The 9,584-nt window shown below is 42.2% G+C and overlaps 1 long non-coding RNA gene across 1 annotated transcript; it reads left to right on the plus strand.

Moving 5' to 3' along the window:
- The first annotated feature begins 4,990 nt into the window (after positions 1 to 4,990).
- On the plus strand, positions 4,991 to 8,738 carry LOC120315279. Its single transcript, XR_005558639.1, has 3 exons — positions 4,991 to 6,095; positions 6,320 to 6,389; positions 8,263 to 8,738. It is a non-coding gene; the product is annotated as an uncharacterized LOC120315279 (long non-coding RNA).
- The last annotated feature ends 846 nt before the right edge of the window (positions 8,739 to 9,584 follow it).

Below are 9,584 nucleotides of genomic sequence, written 5' to 3' on the forward strand. Positions count from 1 at the left end.
GAAAATAACACAGAAGGGAGAGAGGAACAGAGGCAAAGTAAACAGGAAGAATGTGATTATATCAGAGTCTTGTGACTTGGCTGAGGAACAACGTTTCAGAAGAGTTTTCCAATTAACTCTGATCTCATTTAAAAGTCCCCCCCCCCGTTGAAGCAAGCCTGCATCATGAGTTGGGGCCTAACCCATGTTTGCAATCTCTGACTACAGACCAACAACATTCATCCAGCACAGCATGGGCCTGTCATGCCTGTCACCTAGATGGTTTTTGACACCTCGCCAGGGGAAGGAAATGACGCTTATTGTCAGTTCCTGCTTTAGGACTTCTAGCTGCATCTGGAGGGACAACTAAAGAGTAGAGTAGAATAACAGAGTTGGAAGGGACCTTGGAGGTCTTCTAGTCCAACCCCCTGCTTAGGCAGGAAAGAAACCCTGTACTATTTCAGACAAATGTTTGTCCAATTTCTTCTTAAAAACTTTCAGTGTTGGAGCATTCACAATTTCTGGAGGCAGGTTGTTCCACTGATTAATTGCTTTAATGGTCAGGAAATTTCTCCTTAGTTCTAGGTTGCTTCTCTCCTTGATTAGTTTGCTAATTAGGTTGCTTCTTGTCTCAAAAAAGTCTTCCCTTATGGTAGTACATGATCCATCCAAGGGCTCTTCCATAAATGGAGCAGAACATGGCCCATTCATTAGATGACAGTGTCATCAGGTCTTCAGGGTTGCAAGATTTCCAGGAATTTGCTCATGCTAGATCTTCGTTGCTGATGCAACAAATTTCTTATTTCCAGCACTGAGTGTCTCTGCAGAAGCAACAGTCTGTTGCTGGCAAGTCTCTTGCCTCTGTTTCTCTCCCTGTAGAGATAGATGGGTTCTCGTTGTTTCCTACTCCAACAAATGTTGTTTTCACCGCTGAGCTCTTCGTTCTTCTCACAACCCCAGGAGGTAGCTGGCCTCACTTGGGACACTGTCATGAATTCTCCTTTCCAAACAACATACAGTAGCAAAGGGATAAAGCATCCCCATGAATTGGCCATTCTCCTGGTCAGGGTCAATATCTCCCACAGTGCTGCATAATTGGGTTGCTGGAATTGGGTATGTCTAGTTTAATGAAAAGAAGGACTAGGAGTGACATGATAGCAACCTTCCAATATCTCAGGGTTTGCCACAGAGAAGACGGGGTTAAGCTATTCTCCAAAGAGCATGAAGGCAGGACAAGAAGCAATGGATGGAAACTAATCAAGGAGAGAAGCAACCTGGAATTAAGGAGAAATTTCTTGACAGAACAATTTTCCCTCTCTTTTTTTCCCCCATATATTCCCCACACAAAGAAAACTATCTGTCAAAGTAACTTTTTCCAGATGTCTGCTCCACAGTTTGTTGGTATGAAAGAGGATTTTCTATGTGAACTTTTCCCATGCCTCCAAAGAGTTTGTCCCGTATCAAACTAAGTCTGTGGGCAATATAAAAACATCACTGATAGAGTTAGCACTTAACAAAACAACGGATGACATTTTTCACTTGAAAATTGGATTAGAAAATCTGGACCTTTTTGGGGGAGGCTGGCTAAACTCGCAAATTCATTGTTGTAGTTTGAAAAGAGAATTCTGGCACCACATTTGCCACGCAAGTTTTATGAAGCAGCCCTGAATAGCCCATCTAGTCAAGGCAGAATCGGATCTCTCTGCTAGAAAATATTTCCAACTCTTACTTAGCGTGATATTAATAGCTCTGTTTGCATTCAGGCCTTATTAGTCTTAAAGCAGGACTCCTTTGCTGTGTACCAGTCAAACTTGTCCAACTAGATTAGGAGCCAAATAAAGCTACTGGGAAGATACTCAGCCCACAAATTAAATAGGCTAATGTAACTCTGCTTAGGCGAGTTTCTTCCTAAGATAAGATATTGGAAGTTGGATGTAAAAGCTGGGGATAAACTGTACAGCAGATTGTAACTAGCACTGGTATCAGTTTATTTTTTAGTTTATACATAAATTTTATTGTTGTTGTTAGTTGCGAAGTCATGTCCAATCCATCGCGACCCCATGGACAACGTTCCTCCAGGCTTTCCTGTCCTCTATCATCTTCTGGAGTCCATTTAAGATCACGCCTACTGCTTCAGTGACTCCATCCAGCCACCTCATTCTCTGTCGTCCTCTTCTTCTCTTGCCCTCCATCTTTCCCAGCATAAGGCTCTTCTCCAGTGAGTCCTTCCTTCTCATTAGGTGGCCAAAGTACCTGAGTTTCAACTTCAGGATCTGGCCTTCTAAAGAGCAGTCAGGGTTGATCGCCTTGCAGTCCAGGGGACTCGCAGGAGTCTTCTCCAGCACCAGAGTTCAAAGGCTTCAATTCCTTGGCGCTCAGCCTTTCTTATGGTCCAACTTTCACAGCCATACATTGCAACTGGGAAAACCATGGCCTTGACTATATGTACTTTTGTTGGCAACCACCCAGCAGACGGGGGGAATAAAAACCAAACACCCCCCACCCTACCCCCGCTGCCAATCCTCAACAGAAAGGCTCACAACAATGAAAACCTCGGACAGGGGGAAGAACGCCACCGGGTGGGCAGGCAGGTGTCTTGCTCGGCTGTGGCTTGGGGGGCACTTTTTTTCAGTGCCATTGCAACTTCGAACAGTCATTAAGCGAACTGTTGTAAGTCGAGGACTACCTGTACTTTATCACTTTTTTCCTTTTTTTTTTTTTTGGTCATCAAGTTTTTGACACCTTGCTAGGCGAGTGGTGGTCCTCGGATGTTGCCATATCCTAAAAGTGGTACAATGGGTGAAAAGGTTGAAAAGCCCTGGCTTAAGAGTCTATGCCACAGTGAATTGTGTGGGTTTTCAGCTTAGAGAGATATCTAGAGCCCCTCCTTTTGGGTTCCTATGTGTGCAATTTCCTCTGTGTGAGTCACGCCTGCTGTTGCCTGCCCTGCTTTTTTACTGAGAAATCCAGGTTTAGCAGGATGTGTAAATTCAACAGCACCAGCATGTTTCCCCCTCTCTGCAGTCACTGACAAGATAATTCTCGGTTTTACTCTGGAACTGCATCCTATTCGGTTTATGGCTTCTTAATTGTGGTTTGTTTGTTTGTTTCCATTTTGCAAAAATCATGCCACTGAAGAGCCACCCATGCAGAAGAATTCTAATACTCAGGGCAAGAGTAGGTCTAAGTGAGAAACAAACGTGGGACTGACTTGGTAGACAGGTTCAGCTGTGGAAGTTGGTGGGCTGCCACAGAGGGAAGAGTCAACCTATTCTCCAAAGCACCAGAAGGCAGGACAAGAAACAATGAATGGAAACTCATCAAGGAGAAAAGCAGCCTGGAGCAGTGGTTCTCAACCTTTTTAATGCTGCGACCCCCAACCGGTCGTAAGTCGAGGACTACTCAACCGGTCATAAGTCAAGGACTACTCAACTGGTGCAGCACTGTTTGCAGAATGGGACTTTTGGCGGGATCAGCAGGGCAGAGACAGCCTGGACAATTCCTATTGGCTTTTGAAAGCCAATAGAATTAGACTCTAACTGCATTGTTTGGCGACCCCCGTGAAATGGTCATTCGACCCCAAATGGGGTCCCGACCCACAGGTTGAGAACCACTGGCCTAGAGCAAAGGAAGATTAACCAGGGGAAGGGCTTGCTTTCGGATAATAGTAGATGCTCCATCACTGGAGGCTTTTAAGAAGAGACTGGACAGCCATTTGTCTGGAATGGTATAGGGTGGCTTGCTTGAGCAGGGGGGTTGGACTAGAAGACCTCCAAGGTCCCTTCCAACTCTGTTCTTCTGTATTGCCCTGATCTGTGTGAACTGATGCAAATCAAAATATCGCCAAGCTTTCTCCTCTGTTGCATGCTGAAACCACCAAGGTCTTTCCACTTGATTTTAAAAAGCTGTGCTTGTCGGTCTGTAGCTAGGCTGCAAGCTCTGCCCACCCATCCCTAGAAGGTGTGGTTGAAGAATTATGCCGTTTTTTTCGAAGCTTTCATTGGCTAGGTCTCCAAGAGAAGCCCAAGGCTGTTGCTACACAGGCTATATTTAATGCTCAAAGATGTGGGAGGAAGCCGAAAACAACAGGACACTTGTCCTTCTGGTTTTCCTTGCTGCTAAATTCCCCCACCCAGGATCTCTGAGGTTTTCTGTCCCCAGAAAAACGACAAACATGAGGAAGAGAATTATTTCACAGTTCAAGACAAATTTAATTTTTTTTTTTTTCCTGGCTCTCAAAAATGGACGAGGACCTGTCTCCACTTCTAACAACAGGGATAGGTCTTCAGGACAATACAAACTGTCCTTCAGAAAATAAGAAAATAAAGTTTGGAGTATGCAGGACCTCTTTTGTGTGTACCAATTCAGCCCTTATGCCGTACTATTATTATTATTTATCTCAGAAAGAGATAAATATTTTTACCAGATAGTTTTAGAGTTTAGAGCTTAAGTATAGCTCTAGACTCTAGAAAGACTCTAGAAAGAGTACAGAGAAGAGCAACAGAGATGATTAGGGGACTGGAGGCTAAAGCATATAAGGAACGGCTGCTGGGACTGAGTATGCCTAGTTTAACAAAGAGAAGGACGAGGGTGGACATGATAACAGTCTTCCAATATCTCAAGGGCTACCACAAAGAAGAGGAAGTCAAGCTATTTCCCAAGGCGCCTGAAGGCAGGACAAGAAGCAACGGATGGAAACTGATCAAGGAGAGAAGCAACCTAGAACTAAGGAGAAACTTCCTGACAGTTAGAACAATTAACCAGTGGAACAACCTGCCTCCAGAAGCGGTGAATGCTCCAACACTGGAAGTTTTTAAGAAGAGACTGGACAGCCATTTGTCCAAAATGGTATAGGGTTTCCTGCCTGAGCAGGGGGTTGGACTAGATGACCTCCAAGGTCCCTTCCAACTTTACTACTACTACTACTACTACTACTATTATTATTATTATTATTATTGGCAGAGGCTCAATCTAGGAACGGTTGCTGTATGCACAATGGAGTTTGGTACACAAAATTTGTATATGGCATGTAGGCTCTTTTCAGAGGGAAAGAAAGGCAGTAGCTTATTTATCATTTGGGGTATAGAAGGCTTGAACATCAGGAAATGCCTGATCCCACATTATATATAGCTAACAAGGCTGGACTGATCTCATCCTCTGATCATATGCCCTTGATGCAAGGAATACATCACAAGACACAAGAGTGTCCACTGTGGTGTTTGCCGGTGTTGTGATTGCTACCGTGTCCAGCCATTTTGTGGGCATAAAGTACATTAAATGGCTCCCAGAGCAGAAGAGTACATACTTAGTGGAAAATGGAAGGATGGGCAATACATGGATAATAAAAGGATGAGCCAGTTTGGTCTAGTGCAGGGGTAGGCAACCTTGGCTCTTTTATGACTCGTGGACTTCAGCTCCCAGAATTCCTGAGCCAGCATGGCTGTTGCCATTCCTATATTTTTCTCCTTCTGGCTGTATTTTCTTTTGTTTTCAAACTGGGAGTGATTTGGGTGTGATACAGATCAAAGGAGTGTTCCATAGGCCATGTTAAAGTTTTCTTGAATGGAAAGCCTAAGAGATGACGAGATTGCAAAGGAAGATTTGGTTTCCTACGAGCTCAGGACCTTGTATTTAAATGAAACATCATAGCCAGCCTCACTGCTCAATCAAGGCACTCAGGTGGTGCCAGGTAGAGAAGTAAGACCCTAGAGGGCCATAGAAGGCCTTGACAGTTGAAGAACTTCTTCATCAAACGTACTCTCCTGAGAGAACCATCTGATATCAACAAACCTAGTCATCTTTCAGAGAATGGAAATCTGGTTTTTTCAGGAGACTAGTGGCGATTAATACCTTGTCACCAGTGGTTTTGTTAGTGGTGATTTGCTTGTGGTTTTTTTTTTCTTACTGTTTTACCTATGTTTTCAGATGTTTCATCCTGTTGCTAGCTATTCTAGGTTTCATATTGACATTTTGACTAAGCTCAAACTGGGAAGAGAGATGGCTGTATAGAAAGTCAGGTTTCATTTTGGTAGAAAAGGCTTATCCAGCTGTCAAACTTAGCCAAAAGAAACCTGTTGGGACTCGCTTTGAAGCTCTTCTGTTTTTCTTGGAACGAGGTAATCAGATGAGGGTATGGAGTTATGCTGAGAAACGAGCTTATAACTGAGGGGAAAAAATTAATCTGAATTGCACAGAAATACTTCATTCAGACGTGTATATGGGTGCACCAAACATTTGCAATAACCATGGTCTTATTTATAAAATTGGATGAGATGGATATGATTGTTTTCAGTTTGAAATTTGCCCAGTGTTTAAACATTATTTTACAATTTTCTTAAAGGTTAGTGAAGAAGAAATATAGAATAAAATCACATCCTTTGATGAACGGGCAGTCTGAAAAGATCTTTCAGGTATGCTATATAGATTAACCATGCTACAACTTCATTTTGTAAAGGACAGAGCAATAGAGTGGCTAAACTGATTGAAACAGCATACTCTTACATATACTGTAGCTGTAGGGTCTGATTGATAATATACAGTATGCATGAATAATCCTGGAAATATTCAGGTTAGAGCAAGAATAGATGATAGTCTCTTTAAGGCTGGCATTCTACTGGTTCAGCTAGAGCAGCTTCTTAGAATCAGAATTCTAAGACAGGCTAGACTTATAGTATGTCTTTCCAGTATTTCAATCTCTTTCTTATTGTGATTTGCAGCAACTGAATAGTTAAAACTTACAGTCATTTTCCTCCCTAAAGATTTAGTCTCCTGTCAGAGATTATTGGCACAAGAATAGCTTCTATTCCACCACCCCACTTTTACAATTATATATTCTCTGTTGGGAAACTAAATACTACCTAGTCCACTGCAGTTAGAATACTTCAGTTCCAGGGCAAATTCACAAGGTTTTCTGATGTAGAGAGTAAGGCTAACATTTCTATATTTGAGAATCCAAGGACAAAAGGATCCCTGTTAGCTACTCAACAATTCCATGTACTCTTCTTGACTAGGTTGTTGAAAAAATTACCGTGTGTTGATAGCTGACATCCAAATCTAGTGCTGTGTAAAAAGAATAATCCGTTTTTCAAAATGGAGAATCCTTGACACATTTTTACTTCTCAGTTCTGCATTCAGTGGGCTGCAGTGCTGAGTTTTCTTTCTGGATTTCAATATACTGTACAGTGAAAAAATAACTTCAGACTGTTGCTACAATCTATCCAAAACAGAAAAACTGTTTTTAAGAACTTATTTTTTTCTTAAATTAAGAAATCAAGTGAAATCAACAACATATTTATTATGCCATAAAACAAACACCTGAAATGTATTTTATTGTTGTGTAGATGATGCACAGCTAGTAAACTCAGCAGGATCTGAATTGCTATATCTTGTTCTGAAGCTGGAAGCTTATCCTTCACAAGTATCATCAGAAATTTATTCCTTTTTCTATCAGATACTAGATGATATAGGTTTGAGATCACAGAAAATACCAGACCAAATTTGCAATATGAAAGTAGCGAGAACTGGTGCAACTTAGAAGCGTACTTTTTACGTTACGGAGTAACTTGGGTTTATATATAAATACAGTTACTAAAGGTATGTATTTCATATAGGAATGTAATAAAAGAGGAATGCAAGGAAGAAAAAATACTTTTCCTCATAGCCAAATTAAATGCCTGTTTTCTAAACTATTGGTATCACAATTACTAAAATTATACTGTCATTTTAAGGCATTTAAATAAATGGCACAATATTGGAAAGAAGCAACTGCTTCTTTCTCCTAAAGATGAAAGTTCAGCTTGATCAAAGTCCAAGTCTCAGACCCTGGACTACTATGTGGAAAACAGCATTGGTTAATTTTGAACTGATCCTGATTCAGAAGTTGGACTATTAAATTCTATATTATAGTATCACTTGCTGTAATAATGTCTGATGCCAGGCATTGCAGCTTGTTAACTTAGATTTAAAAAGAAAAATTAAATCATTATGACTTATTCCGTATGCCATGAGTAAAAGCAACCACTATGGGCTGAGTCTATAGCCAAGGGTTAGTGGCAATTACAGTAGAAGCTTTCATAGTTACCATAGTTTCCTCCTGGTTGTCTTTCTTATTGTCTTCCTTGATCTATAAATGGTCGCTATCAAGCTAAGATGTTCACACGTTTGAATTAACACATTTTGGGGGGGGGGCTTCTGCATGACATCCTAAATAACTACACTGGTTCTTTATATGGCACTCTATTTTGGGCTTTAGTGTATCGTGCGAATATTGTTTTCATTTTGCAGAATGGCCTTCAGATGTTGATTTCTTCACAAATTATTAACTTGTCTTTTGGAACTGATTATGTGCGAGAGATGTAACTCAACTGTAGCTGAATCATACTGGCTTTCCAAGACTTCTGTGACCATGGTTTGAGGTTTAGTGATTTCCTTTAATTAACAATCTCAACTTGGAAGTTGACCTTGCACTGTAACGAATATATTCAATCGCCTAGTATTGTTTAGTTGCTTCCCACTTTTTAATGGGCTCCCCAACCTTGGCAACTTTTAAGACTTGTGAACTTGAACTCCCAAGGATACAACTTCTTGGAGAAGTCCCTAAAGTTGGAAAAGATGGAAGGAAAAGGAAGGAGACAAGCAAGAGGAAAATGGATTCAATTACAACGATGATGGAAGTACCATTGGAAGACCTGAAGGACCAGGTTGGGGTCAAGACCTCCTGAAGTCTGTATTTGTGGTTCCTATAAGTCAGGGGTCTTCAAACTTGGCCCTTTTATGACTTGTGGACTTCAACTCCCAGAATTCCTCAGCCAGGCATACCTGGCTGAGGAATTCTGGGAGTTGAAGTCCACAAGTCATAAAAGGGCCAAGTTTGAAGACCCCTGCTATAAGTCAAGAACCCGGTAGCACATAATCATCCAGTCAACGGAGAGGAAAGAGAAGGCTGACCAAGATAGATGGACTCCGTTGCTACGACAAAGGAAGACCTGAAGGATCAGGATGGGGACAAATCTTCCTAGAGCTCTATCTCTACAGTTGTGTAGGTCCAACATTGGCTTTTATGGCACATAACACTTCAGCCAACCAATGCAAAGACTCTGCTCCTTTCAGAAGCCCATAATACTTGGAAAATTGGGAGACCAGAAGAGGATGACCAGAGAAACAAGATGGATGGACTCCAAGTGATGGAGGCAACATTGGAAGACCTGAAGGAGGACCAAGTTGGGGGCAGGTCTTGCTGGAGAGGTTGGATCTCAAGTCAGCAGAGACTCGATGATCCATAATCCACCAAATATTTGGTGTGGATGCATAAACACACAGCCACAATGGAGTGGAGCATCCACAAACGAGCTTCTAGGACGCATCTAGGCGGAATCCTCGTGGGAGGGGGCGCCTGTACTGCTTTAAGCTCCTCCACCAATCAGCGACGCCAGATTTCCCCCCTCCCCCCATTATTCTGCGAGAGGAGGGATCCACCTTGAAAAGGCATTTCGTCATCGGGGGGGCGGGGCAGCAGCTGCGGGGAAGAGAGCGCGAGAGCAGCTGCCCGCGGACCAATCAGAGCCCGTTACGCGCTCGTGGCAAGCCAGCTCAATGCAGTTGGGTTT

Source organism: Crotalus tigris, unplaced genomic scaffold, assembly GCF_016545835.1.
Source record: "Crotalus tigris isolate CLP2741 ecotype Arizona unplaced genomic scaffold, ASM1654583v1 scf7180000019068.10715455, whole genome shotgun sequence".
NCBI classification, from domain to species: domain Eukaryota; kingdom Metazoa; phylum Chordata; class Lepidosauria; order Squamata; family Viperidae; genus Crotalus; species Crotalus tigris.